Below are 13,870 nucleotides of genomic sequence, written 5' to 3' on the forward strand. Positions count from 1 at the left end.
CCTGTGGGTCCACGGAATCTTCCCCCTGCAAACGCAGGCACCAAACTTCTGCATCAGCGGTCCTCTGGGCCCCCTCTCATCTTGACGAGCATAGTCCCTGGAACACAGGAGCTGGATTTAAGTCACCCCAACAGTCCAGTGGTCCTCCTGTCCAAATTTGGTGGAGGTAAGTCATTGCCTTCCCAAGCCAGACAGTAATCCTCCGTACTGCGTGATCTGCAGCTGCTAGGGCTTCTGTGCACTTTTGCAAGGATTTCTTCGTGCACAGCACAGCCCAGGTCCCCAGCACTCCGTCCTGCATTGCTCAACTCGCTGAGTGGACCACCGACTTCGTGGGACCCTCTTTTGATGTGTTGAGACGACCGCCGTGCTCAGATTTCTTGAATGCCTGTTCAAGTGCTTCTGCGGGTGCTGCCTGCTTCTGCGTGAACTCTCTCTGTTGCTGATTGCCCCCTCTGTCTCCTCCTCCAAGGGGCGACCTCCTGGTCCTTCCTTGGCCCAGGCAGCACCCATAATCTTCAACTGCGACTCTTGCAGCTAGCAAGGCTTGTTTGTGGTCTTTCTGCGTGGAAACAACTCTGCATCCTCCAGCACGCCGTGGGACATCTTCTGACCAAAGGAGAAGTTCCTGGCACCTTCCGTTGTTGCAGAATCATTGGCTTCTTCCACCCAGAGGCAGCCCTTTTGCACCTTCCTCCCGGGTTTAGTGGGCTCCTGCCCCCCTGAACACTTGCGTGACTCTTGGACTTGGTCCCCTTCCTTTGCAGGTCCTCAGGTCCAGGAATCCATATTCATTGCTTTGTACTCAGTTGTTGTATTTGCAGAGTCCCCTATCTCAACTTTACTGTCTTTCTGGGGTAGTAGGGTAACTCTACTACTTTTCAGGATCTTGGGGTGGGGTATCTTGGACACCTTTAGTGTTTTTTTATACTCCCAGTGACCCTCTACATTCTACACTAGGCCTGGGGTCCATTCGTGGTTCGCATTCCACTTTTGGAGTATATGGCTTGGGTTGCCCCTAGGCCTATTGTCTCCTATTGCATTCTATTGTGTTCTACAGTGTTTGCACTACTTTTCTAACTGTTTACTAACCTGATTTTGGTTTGTGTGTATATTTTGTGTATATTACTTACCTCCTAAGGGAGTATATCCTCTGAGATACTTTTGGCAAACTGTCACTAAAATAAAGTACCTTTATTTTAGTAACTCTGAGTATTGTGTTTCTTATGATATAGTGCTATATGATATAAGTGGTATACTAGGAGCTTTGCACGTCTCCTAGTTCAGCCTAAGCTGCTTTGCTATATCTACCTCTATCAGCCTAAGCTGCTAGAACACTACTAATCTACTAATAAGGGATAACTGGACCTGGCACAAGGTGTAAGTACCATCAAGTACCCACTATAAGCCAGGCCAGCCTCCTACATTGGTGGTGCAGCGGTGGGATAAGTACTTGTAACTGCTTTACCACTTTGTCATTGGTGCTTTTCATAAGAGAACCATATACCAAATACTTCAGAATATACACAGTTAACCTAAACAGTTTAACTTTCCTTCTTTAAACTTTCTAAAAAGTTTTGAAAAGGTTTTGAAAAGTTTTTCTCTTTTCTCTAAAAGTTTCTAAACTTTTTTTTTCTCTCTGTCCTAAACTCTTTCTATCATGTCTGCTGTAGAACTCACTCCCACAGTTGTCCAGGCAACATATGGTAGTCTTAACTTTAAAAGTTTGAGGAGTCTCTGCATTGAAAGAGTTTTAGCCATTGGTAAGAATCCTACCAAAGATCTTCTCCTTAGCCTTCTCCTAGAAAGTGACCAGAACCAGTCTGACCCATCCCAGGATCAGGAGGTAGAGGAGGGGGGTACCCAGTCAGACTCAAAGGAGTCCCCGGAGGATGCTGGGGAGGGTTCTTCCAAGGACCTGCAACTAACAGGCCATCTAGTGACACTGGTAGTGGGTCACACACTAGTAGGGCACCTTTCACTCCTAAATGCCAGGTTACTAGAGTACAGCCAGTTAGGGACAGGTTTAACTCTGCCAATTCCCATATTTCTTCTGTGTCTCACAATTCCCAAGCCTCCCACCCTGAGGATAACGTAATAGAAAGTGAACTCAGAAAGCTGAGGTTGGAAGAGGCCAGGCTGAAGCTTAAACAGCAGCAGCTGGCCTTAGACAGGAAATCTCTGGCTGTGGAAAGGGAAAGGCAGAGGTTGGGGTTAGTTCCCCATGGTGCAGCAGCAGTGTTTTTGATAGCAATCCTGTTAGAGAGCAAGATTCCAGAAACCTGCATAAGATAGTCCCCCTTACAAGGAGGGGGATGACATTAACAAGTGGTTTGCTGCACTTGAGAGGGCCTGTATGGTACAGTTGGTCCCTCAAAGTCAGTAGGCTGCTATCTTGTGGCTATCTTTCACTGGTAAGGGTAGGGATAGGCTCCTTACTGTCAGAGAAAGTGATGCTAATAACTACAAAGTTTTGAAAGATGCACTCTTGGATGGATTTGGCTTAACGACTGAACAATACAGTATTAAGTTCAGAGACACCAGAAAAGAGTCCTCTCAAGACTGAACAGACTTTGTAGACTGTTCAGTGAAGGCCTTGGAGGGTTGGTTACATGGCAGTAAGGTGACTGACTATGAAAGGCTGTATAATCGAATTCTGAGAGAGCATATTTTGAACAATTGTGTGTCTGATTTGTTGCACCAGTATTTGGTAGCCTCAGATCTGACCTCTCCCCAAGAATTGGGAAAGGAGGCAGACAAATGGGTCAGAACAAGAGGGAACAGAAAAGTTCATACAGGGGTGACAAGGATGGCAAGAAGAAGGATGGTAAGTCTTCTGAAAAGGGTGGGGACAAAGATAAAAAACATTCTGAGTCCTCATCAGGCCCACAAAAATCCTCTGGGGGTGGTGGGTCCAAATCCTCTTTTCACAATCTGAAAAAGCCATGGTGTTATTTATGTAAAGTAAAAGGCCATTGGGGAAGTGATGCCACTTGCCCAAAGAAAAACACCAAGGCTCCCACTACCACAACCCCAACTGCAACCTCTGGTGTCCCTAGTAATAGCAGTGGTGGTGGGAAGTCTACTACAAATAGCCAATCCAAGGGTGTAGCTGGGCTCAGCATTGGCAGTGTAGTTGGGGTTGGTCTTATTAGGGAGACCACAGAGGATGTTTTAGTCTCCGATGGTGGCATTGACTTTGTCACCTTGGTTGCTTCTCCCCTTAATATGGGTAAGTACAAGCAACTTCCCCTAATTAATGTGGTTGAGGCCTACAGGGTCACTGGAGCCAGTGTAACTATGGTTATAGAGAAACTGGTTCACCCTGATCAACACCCACTTGGCTGTTGTGAATCTCAACTGGTGGGGGGTTACTGGTCCAAAGAAAGTTGTGGTAGCCACTGAATTACCTGTGGATTGCTTACTGGGCAATGATTTGGAGACATCAGCTTGGGCTGAAGTGGAGTTGGAGGCTCATGCAGCAATGCTGGGCATTCCTGGGCATATTTTTGCTTTAACAAGGGCTTAGGCCACAAAGCAAAAAGGGCACCAAGTGCTGCCAAACACTAGGGGTAGGAAGGGCAAATCCTTGCCCACTATCCCTCCCGCACCAGAAAATTCCCCTTTTGAGGAAGAGGAATCCTCTCCCTGTGCAGAACCTACACCAGATGAGCTAGCAGCAGACACTGCTGAACTTTTGGGTGCAGGGGGGCCTGCTAGGGAAGAGCTGAGTGTGGCACAGCAGACCTGCCAAACACTAGAGGGTTTAAGACAGCAAGCTGTCAAGCAGCAGAATGGGGATGTCAGTGATAGCCATAAGGTGTATTGGGAAGACAACCTCCTGTATACTGAGTCAATGGACCCTAAACCTGGAGCTGCCAGGAGACTGTTCATCCCTTTGCAATACAGAGAGTTTCTTCTTACCTTGGCACATGACATTCCCTTGGCTGGGCATTTGGGACAAAGTAAAACATGGGACAGGCGTGTTCCCCTGTTTCACTGGCCTCATATGTCAGAGGACACCAAAGAGTTTTGTCGCTCTTGTGTGACCTGCCAAGCCAGTGGCAAGACTGGTGGCACACCAAAGGCCCCCTAATTCCACTTCCCGTGGTTGGGGTGCCCTTTGAAAGGGTAGGGGTTGACAACGTTGGCCCCCTTAACCCTCCAACAGCTTCAGGCAATAGGTTTATCCTGGTGGTAGTGGACCATGCTACTAGGTACCCTGAAGCAATCCCCTTAAGGACCACTACAGCTCCTGCAGTGGCAAAGGCCCTCCTGGGAATCTTTTCCAGAGTGGGCTTCCCTAAGGAGGTGGTGTCAGACAGAGGTAGTAACTTTATGTCTGAATTCCTCAAAGCAATGTGGAAGGAGTGTGGTGTAACATACACGTTCACTACTCCTTATCATCCACAAATAAATGGTCTGGTTGAGAGGTTTAATAAAACTCTCAAAGGTATGATAATGGGACTCCCTGAAAAACTCAGAAGGAGATGGGATGTCCTGTTACCTTGCCTCTTTTTTGCTTACAGGGAGGTAGCCTAAAACAGAGTGGGCTTTAGCCCCTTTGAACTCCTCTTTGGGTACCCTGTGAGAGGTCCCCTTGCACTTGTTAGGGAGGGTTGGGAACAACCTTTAAATGCTACTAAGCAGGACATTATGGATTATGTACTTGGCCTAAGATCAAGAATGGCTGAGTACATGAAAAAGGCAAGTAAAAAGCTTCAGGCCAGCCAGGAGCCTCAGAAGCAATGGCATGACCAGAAGGCTGTCCTGACCCAGTGCCACCCAGTACAGAAGGTGTGGGTATTGGAGCCTGTGGCACCAAGAGCACTCCAGGACAAATGGAGTGGACCCCATCTAATTGTTGAGAAAAAGGGTGAGGTTACCTTCTTGGTAGACCTAGGCACTGCCAGGAATCCCCCTAGGGTGCTCCATGTCAACCGCCTGAAACCCTACTATGACAGGGCTGATCTCGCCCTGCTCATGGCAACTGATGAGGGACAGGAAGAAGAGAGTGACCCTCTCCCTGATCTCTTCTCCACCACTGAAGCTGATGGCTTAGTAGAGGGCGTAGTACTTGCAGATTGTCTTACTGCTGAGCAGAAAGATAACTGTGTAAATCTTTTAAGTCACTTTTCTGAACTCTTCTCACTGATACCAGGTACCACTACTTGGTGTGAGCATACAATCAACACTGGAGACAGTTTACCTGTCAAAAGTAAGATTTATAGGCAGCCTGACCATGTCAGGTACTGCGTTAAACAAGAGGTTCAGAAAATGTTACACATAGGAGTGATTGAGCCTTCAGAAAGCTCATGGGCTAGCCCATTGGTGCCTGTTCCAAAACCTCACAGTAAGGATGGTAAAAGAGAGATGAGGTTTTGTGTTGACTATAGAGGGCTCAACCAAGTAACCAAGACAGATGATCACCCTATACCCAGGGCAGATGAGCTGATTGATACACTGGCTTCTGCCAAGTATCTAAGCACTTTTAATTTAACTGCAGGGTATTGGCAGATTAAATTATCAGAAGATGCAAAACCTAAAACTGAATTCTCAACCATTGGAGGGCACTATCAATTCACTGTGCTGCCCTGTGGTCTGAAGAATGCACCTGCCAATTTTCAAAGGTTGGTGAACACAGTCCTGCAAGGGCTGGAAACTTTTAGTGCAGCATATCTGGATGATATAGCTGTCTTTAGCGCCACCTAGGATGATCAGCTGGTCCACCTGTGGAAAGTTTTGGAGGCCCTGCAAAAGGCAGGCCTCACTATCAAGGCATCAAAGTGCCAGATAGGGCAGGGGAAACTGGTTTATCTGGGCCACCTGGTAGGTGGGGTATAGATTGCACCACTGCAGGGGAAGATCCAGACTATTATGGAATGGACTCCCCCTACAACTCAAACCCAGGTGAGAGCCTTTTTAGGCCTCACAGGGTACTATAGGAGGTTTATTAAGAATGATGGCTCCATAGCAGCTCCTCTTAATGACCTCACTAGTAAAAAGACGCCTAAAAAGGTATTGTGGACAGCTATCTGTCAAATAGCTTTTGATGAGCTCAAACAGGCCATGTGCTCTGCACCTGTCCTAAAAAGCCCTTGCTACTCCAAAAAATTCATAGTCCAGACTGATGCTTCTGAATTGGGGGTTGGGGCAGTGTTATCACAGCTTAATACTGAGGGCCGGGATCAACCTGTTGCTTTTATCAGCAGGAGGTTGACCCCTAGAGACAAGTGTTGGTCTGTAATAGAGAGGGAGGCCTTTGCTGTGGTCTGGGCACTAAAAAGTTTGAGACCATACCTGTTTGGTACTCACTTTATTGTTCAGACAGACCACAAACCTCTACTTTGGCTAAAATAAATGAAAGGTAAAAACCCTAAATTGTTGAAGTGGTCCATATCCCTACAGGGAATGGACTATACAGTGGAACATAGACCTGGGAGTACCCACTCCAATGCAGATGGACTCTCCAGATATTTCCACTTAGACAATGAAGAGTCATCTGGGTAAGGTTAGCCTTATTGTCCCTCGTTTGTGGGGGGGAGGGTTGTGTAGGAAAGTACCATCTTGCCTGGCATGTTACCCCAATTTGTACTTGTATGTATGTTTGTTTTTGCCTGTGTCACTTGGATCCTGCTAGCCAGGACCCCAGTGCTCATAAAGTGTGCCCTGTATGTGTTCCCTGTGTGGTGCCTAACTGGATCACTGAGGCTCTGCTAACCAAAACCTCAGTGTTTATTCTATTTTTGCTTTTAAAATTGTCACTGCAGGCTAGTGACTAATTTGACCAATTCTGATTGGCACACTGGAACACCCTTATAATTCCCTAGCATATGGTACCTAGGTACCCAGGGTATTTGGGGTTCCAGGAGATCTCTATGGGCTGCAGCATTTATTTTGCCACCCATAGGGAGCTCAGACAATTCTTACACAGGAATGCCACTGCAGCCTGAGTGAAATAACGTCCACGTTATTTCACAGCCATTTTACACTGCACTTAAGTAACTTAAAAGTCACCTATATATCTTACCCTCACTTAGTGAAGGTTAGGTGCAAAGTTACTTAGTGTGAGGGCACCCTGGCACTAGCCAAGGTGCCCCCACATTGTTCAGGGCAAATTCCCCGGACTTTGTGAGTGCGGGGACACCATTACACACGTGAACTACATATAGGTCAATACCTATGTGTAGCTTCACAATGGTAACTCCGAACATGGCCATGTAACATGTCTAGGATCATGGAATTGTCACCCCAATACCATTCTGGTATTGGGGTGACAATTCCATGTATCCCCGGGGCTCCAGCATGGGCCCCGGGAACTGCAAAACTAACTCTCTGGGGTTTTTGCTGCAGCTACCGCTGCTGCCAGTCCCAGGAACGCCGAACAAAGGATTTCCTCTGAGAGAGGGTGTTACACCCTCTCTCTTTGGAAATAGGTGTTAAGGGCCTGAGAGGAGTAGCCTCTCCTGGCCTCTGGAAATGTTTTGAAGGGCGCAGATGGTGTTCTCCTTGCATAAGCCAGTCTACACCGGTTCAGGGATCCCCCCAGCCCTGCTCTGTTGTGAAATTGGACAAAGGAAAGGAGAGTGACCACTCCCCTGAAAAGCACCTCCCAAGGGGTGGTGCCCAAATCTTCTCCAGTGTGTCCCAGACCTCTGCCATCTTGGATGCAGAGTTGTGAGGGCACAATGGAGACCTCTGAGTGGCCAGTGCCAGCAGGTGATGTCAGAGACCCCTCCTGATAGGTGCTTACCTCTCTCTGTTTACAATCCCCCTCTGAGGGCTATATTAGGGTCTCTCCTGTGGGTTTCTCTTCAGATAACGAATGCAAGAGCTCCCCAGAGTTCCTCTGCACTTCTCTCTTCAACTTCTGCCAAGGATCGACCGCTGACTGCTCCAGGACGCCTGCAAAACCGCAACAAAGTAGCAAGAAGACTACCAGCAACACTGTAGTGCCTAATCCTGCCGTCTTTCTCGACTGTTTCCTGGTGGTGCATGCTCTGAGGACTGTCTGCCTTCACCGTGCACTGGAAGCCAAGAAGAAATCTCCTGTGGGTTGACGGAATCTTCCCCCTGCCAACGCAGGCACCAAACTTCTGCATCACCGGTCCTCTGGGTCCCCTCTCATCTTGACGAGCGTGGTCCCTGGAACACAGCAGCTGGATCCAAGTGTCCCCAACAGTCCAGTGGCCCTTCTGTCCAAAGTTGGTGAAGGTAAGTCCTTGCCTCCCCACGCCAGACAGTAATCCTGTGTACTGCGTGAACTGCAACTGCTAGGGCTTCTGTGCACTTTTGCAAGACTTCCTTCATGCACAGCACAGCCCAGGTCCCCAGGACTCCATCCTGTATTGCCCAACTCGCTGAGTTGGAGTCCGACTCCGTGGGACCCTCTTTTGTTGTGCTGAGACGACCACCATGCTCCGATCTTCTGAATGCCTGTGAAGGTGCTTCTGGTGGTGCTGCCTGCTTCTGCATGGGCTCTCTCTGTTGCTGAGTGCCCCCTCTGTTTCCTCCTCCAAGGGGCGACGTCCCGCTCCTTCCTGGGCCTTGGCAGCACCCAAAATCCTCAACCGCAACTCTTGCAGCTAGCAAGACTTGTTTGCGGTATTTCTGCGTGGAAACAACTCTGCATCCTCCAGCACACCGTGGGACATCTTCTGACCAAAGGAGAAGTTCCTGGCACCTTCCGTTGTTGCAGAATCTTCGGCTTCTTCCAACCGGAGGCAGACCTTTTGCACCTTCATCCGGGGTTTAGTGGGCTCCTGCCCCCCGTAGACACTTGCATGACTCTTGGACTTGGTCCCTTTCCTTTGCAGGTCCCCAAGTCCAGGAATCCATCTTCAGTGCTTTGCAGTCAGTTGTTGTCTTTGCAGAATCCCCTATCTCGACTGTACTGTCTTTCTGGAGTAGTAGTTAACTTTACTCCTACTTTTCAGGGTCTTGGGGTGGGGTATCTTGGACACCCTTAGTGTTTTCTTATACTCCCAGCGACCCTCTACACACTACACTAGGCCTGGGGTCCATCCATGGCTCGCATCCCACTTTTAGTTTATATGGTTTGTGTTGTCCCTACGCCTATTGTCTCCTATTGCATTCTATTGTGTTCTACAGTGTTTGCACTACTTTTCTAACTGTTTACTTACCTGATTTTGGTTTGTGTGTATATTTTGTGTATATTACTTACCTCCTAAGGGAGTATATCCTCTGAGATACTTTTGGCATATTGTCACTAAAATAAAGTGTGTTTCTTACGATATAGTGCTAAGTGATATAAGTGGTATAGTAGGAGCTTTGCATGTCTCCTAGTTCAGCCTAAGCTGCTCTGCTATAGCTACCTCTATCAGCCTAAGCTGCTAGAACACTACTACATTTCACTAATAAGGGATAAGTGGACCTGGTATAAGGTGTAAGTACCCCAGGTACCCACTACAAACCAGGCCAGCCTCCTACAGGTACTTTACTTACCTTTGGTCTTTTCCTGCACGGCCAGCGCCCCTCTACTCACTACACATGCCTAGGGGGGAATTCGACATTCGCATTCCACTATTTTAGTATATGACTTGTGTTGCCCATTGCAATCTATTGTATTTTCTACTGTTTGTACTATTCTATGACTGCTTACTTACCTGATTTTGGCTACTAGTGTATATATTGTGTATAATACATACCTCCAGAAGGAGTATTGTCTCTAAGATATTTTTGGCCTTGTGTCACTAAAATAAAGTACCTTTATTTTTGGTAACACTGAGTATTGTCATTTATTGTGTATAAGTACTGTGTTACTATAGTGGTATTGCAAGAGCTATGCATGTCTCCTAGTTCAGCCTTGGCTGCTCTGCTACAGCTACCCTCTATCAGCCTACGCTGCTAGACACTGCCTACATTTCACTAATAAGGGATAACTGGACCTGGTATATTGTGTAAGTACCTTAGGTACCCACTACAAACCCTGCCTTAAGGCTGTAAGGTCTGCTAGAGGGGTGGCTTACCTATGCCACAGGCAGTGGTTTAGGGACAGGGCACTCTGAGGGAAGTGCCATGTCGACTTTGTCTTTTCTCTCCACCAGCACACACAAGCTGCCAGGCAGTGTGCATGCACTGAGTAAGGGGTCCCTTACGGTGGGATAATACATGATGCAGCCCTTAGGGATCTTCCCTGGTCACAGGGCCCTTGGTACCAGGGTTACCTTTCACAAGGGACTTAACTGTGTGCCAGGGCTGTGCCAATTGTGAAACAAAGGTACAGGTTTAGAGAAAGAACACTGGTGCTGATGCCTGGTTAGCAGGGTCCCAGCACACTTCCAATCAAAGCTGGCATCAACACTAGGAAAAAAGTGAGAGGGTAACCATACCAACAGTGGCATTTTCCTACACAACCCCCCCAAAACGAAAGAGGATGAGACTAAACTTTCCCAAGAGAGTTTTCGTTGTCTAAGTGGAAGAACTTGGAAAGTCCATCTGCATTGGCATGGGCAGTCCCAGGTATGTGTTTCCTGTAGGGATATGGACCACCTCAGAAGTTTAAGTTTCTCTCCTTTCATTTGCATGTGCCACCTTAGAGGTCTGTGGTCAGTTTGAACAATAAAGTGAGTGCCAAACAAGTATGGCCTCAACTTTTTCAGGGACCAAACCACAGCAAAGGCCTCTCTTTCTATGGCACTCCAACGCTGCTCCCTGGAGAGTAACCTCCTGCTAATGAAAGCAACAGGCTAGTAGGCCATCATTACTGGTTTGGGATAGGACTGCTCCTATCTCATGTGCAGAGGCATCTCTCTGCACAATGAATTGCTTAGAATAATCTGGAGCTTTTAGAACTGGTGCTTAGCACATTGCTTCTTTTAGGGTGTCAAAGGCCTTTTAACAGTCAAGGGTCCAGTTTATCTTCTTGGGCATTTTCTTAGAGGCCAGTTCTGTGAGGGGAGTCACAATGGACCCATATCCCTTCACATGCCTCCTGTAATACCCAGTCAAACCAAGGAATGCCCTGACTTGATTCTGGGTTGCTGGAGCCTCCCAGTCCAGAATTGTCTGAATCTGGGGTTGTAAATGTTGAACTTGGCCTCCACCTGCAAGGTGGCCCAAGTATACAACTGTTCCCTGCCCTATCTGGCATTTGGATGCCTTGATAGAGAGGCCTGCTGCTTGCAGGGCCTGCAAAACCTTCCCCAGATGGATCAGGTGATCCTGCCAGTTGGAACTAAAGACAGCTATAGGATCTAGATATGCTGCACCACATAACTCCAAACAAGCAAGGACTTGATTCACCAACCTTTGGAAGGTGCCAGGTGCATTCTGTAAGCCAGAGGGCATAACAGTGATACCCATCAGGGGTGGAGAATGCTGCTTTCTCTTGGGCTCGAGTTGCCATCTTAATTTACCAGTACCCTGCAGTTAAGTCAACGCTACTTAAGAAATTGTGTGCACCTAGTTTGTCAATAAGTTCATCTGCTCTGGGTATGGGGTGAGCATCTGTCTTAGTGACAGAATTGAGTCCTCTGTAGTCCACACAGAACCTCATTTTTCTCTTTCCATCTTTGGTATGAGGTTTGGGGACCAATACCACTGGGCTAGCCCAAGGACTGTCAGAGTGCTTTTTTACCCCTAACTCCAGCACCTTGCGGATTTCCACTTTGATGCTCTCTTTGACTTGGTCAGACTGTCTGAATGTTTTGTTTTTGACAGGTAAACTGTCTCCTGTGTCCACATCATATGTGCACAGGTGGATCTGACTAGGGGTCAAGGAGAGGAGCTCAGCAAACTACTGCAGTACTTGCCTACAGTCAGCCTTCTGTTGGGCAGAGAGGGTGTCTGAATAGACCACTCCATCTTCTGTCCCATCTTTAGGGTCAGTTGAGAGGAGGTCAGGGAGAGGTTCACACTCTGCCTCCTGATCCTCATCAGTAACCATCAGCATGGTTGTGTCTGCCCTTTCATTGTAGAGTTTAAGGATGTTAATATGGATCACCCTTTTGGGGTTTCTGCTAGTGCCCAAGTCCACCAGATAAGTGACCTGACACTTTTTCTCAAGAATTGGGTAAGGGCCACACCATCTGTCCTGAAGTGCCATGGGAGCCACAGGTTCCAGAACCCAGACTTTCTGCCCTTGTTAAAATTCTACCATTGCAGCCTTTTGTCATACCATACTTGTTGGCTGGCCTCAAGGATTTTGGATGCCTTTTTCATGTACTCAGCCATCCTTGAGCGGAGACCAAGCACATAGTCCACCACATCGTGTTTAGGCTTATGGAGAGGTCTCTCCCAGCCTTCTTTAACAAGTGCTAGTGGTCCTCTTACAGGATGGCCAAACAGAAACTCAAAGGGGGAAAACCCTACTCCCTTCGGGGCACTTTTCTGTAGGCGAAATGCAAGCATGGCATGAGGACATCCCATCTCCTTTTGAGTTTTTCAGGGAGCCCCATGATCCTGCCCTTCAATGTCTTGTTAAACCTTTCAACAAGACCATTGGTTTGTGGATGATATGGTGTGGTGAAGTTATAAGTCACCCCACATTCATTCCACACATGTTTGAGGTAAGCTGACATTAAGTTTGTACCTCTGTCAGAAACCACCTCCTGTGGGAAGCCCACTCTGGTAAAAATACCTATAAGGCCTTTGGCTACTGCAGGGGCAATAGTCGACCTTAGGGGAATTGCTTCAGGGTATCTGGTAGCATGATCCACTACTACCAGTATGTATTGGTTCCCTGAGGATGTGGGCAGTTCAAGTGGACCCCCAATGTCCACACGAACCCTCTCAAAGGGGACCCCCCCACTGGAAGTGGAATGGGGGGGGCCTTTGGATGGCCACTTGTTTTGCCACTTGCTTCATAGGTGACACAGGAGCTTTAAAACTCTCTTACTTTCTGGGACATGTTTGGCCAATAGAAATGGTTCACCAATCTGTTCCATGTCTTGGTTTGTCCCAAATGCCCAGCCAAGGGGATGCCATGGGCCAATGTGAGGATGAACTCTCTAAACACTTGAGGCACTACCACTCTCCTGGTGGCACCAGGTTTGGGATCTCTTGCCTCAGTGAAAAGGAGTCCATCCCCTCAATAGACCCTGTGGGAGCCACTGACATCTCCCTTTTCCTGTTCAGCAGCTTGCTGTCTCAGGCCTTCAAGAGTGGGACAAGTCTTTTCTCCCTGGCACACCTGTTCCCTTGCGGGTCTCCCTGGGCCCAAGAGCGCCACCTAGTAAATTTCCAGCTCCATGGACTCAGTTCCCTCAGGGGATAGGACACGTTCCTGGGAAGAGAGGTCCTGTTTCTTTTGCTGTACGGAGGCTGGTCCCCCAGTACTCTTACCTTTTGTCTTGGAAGGTTGGGCCATTATTCCAGGCTCCAGCACTTCTTTCTCACCCTGTGTTCTTCTCTGTGCTCTTGTTTTTACACACACCAGTTCAGGGATATCCAGCATGGCTGCATTGGTTTTGCGGTCTACCTCATCCCATGCTGAGGACTCCAAATCATTCTCTAGCAAACATTCTACTGGGATTGCAGAAGAGACCACCAATTGTTTCAGGCCAGTAACCCTTCCCTATTCTAAAGTCACCATAGCCATGGGATGGACTTTAGTAACATTATCAGCATTGTTGAGTGGACAGGTTTGTCCAGCCAAATACTGTCCTCAGGAAACCAGTTTCTCTGTCCCCATGGTGACACTGGCACCTGTATACCTCAGGGCTTCTACTTTTGCCCCATTTATTAAGAGCTGCTGCCTGTATTTTTGCATGTTAGGTGGCGAGGCAGCTAGTGTGGCTATATCCACCCCACCCTCATAGACTAGAGTAGCTTCAGTGTGAATCCTGATTTTCTCTGGGCACACTGTTGATCCCACCAGGAGACTGGCTTTTCCAGTACTAACTGGAGT

This window comes from Pleurodeles waltl, chromosome 1_2 (genome assembly GCF_031143425.1).
Source record: "Pleurodeles waltl isolate 20211129_DDA chromosome 1_2, aPleWal1.hap1.20221129, whole genome shotgun sequence".
Taxonomy (NCBI): Eukaryota; Metazoa; Chordata; class Amphibia; order Caudata; family Salamandridae; genus Pleurodeles; species Pleurodeles waltl.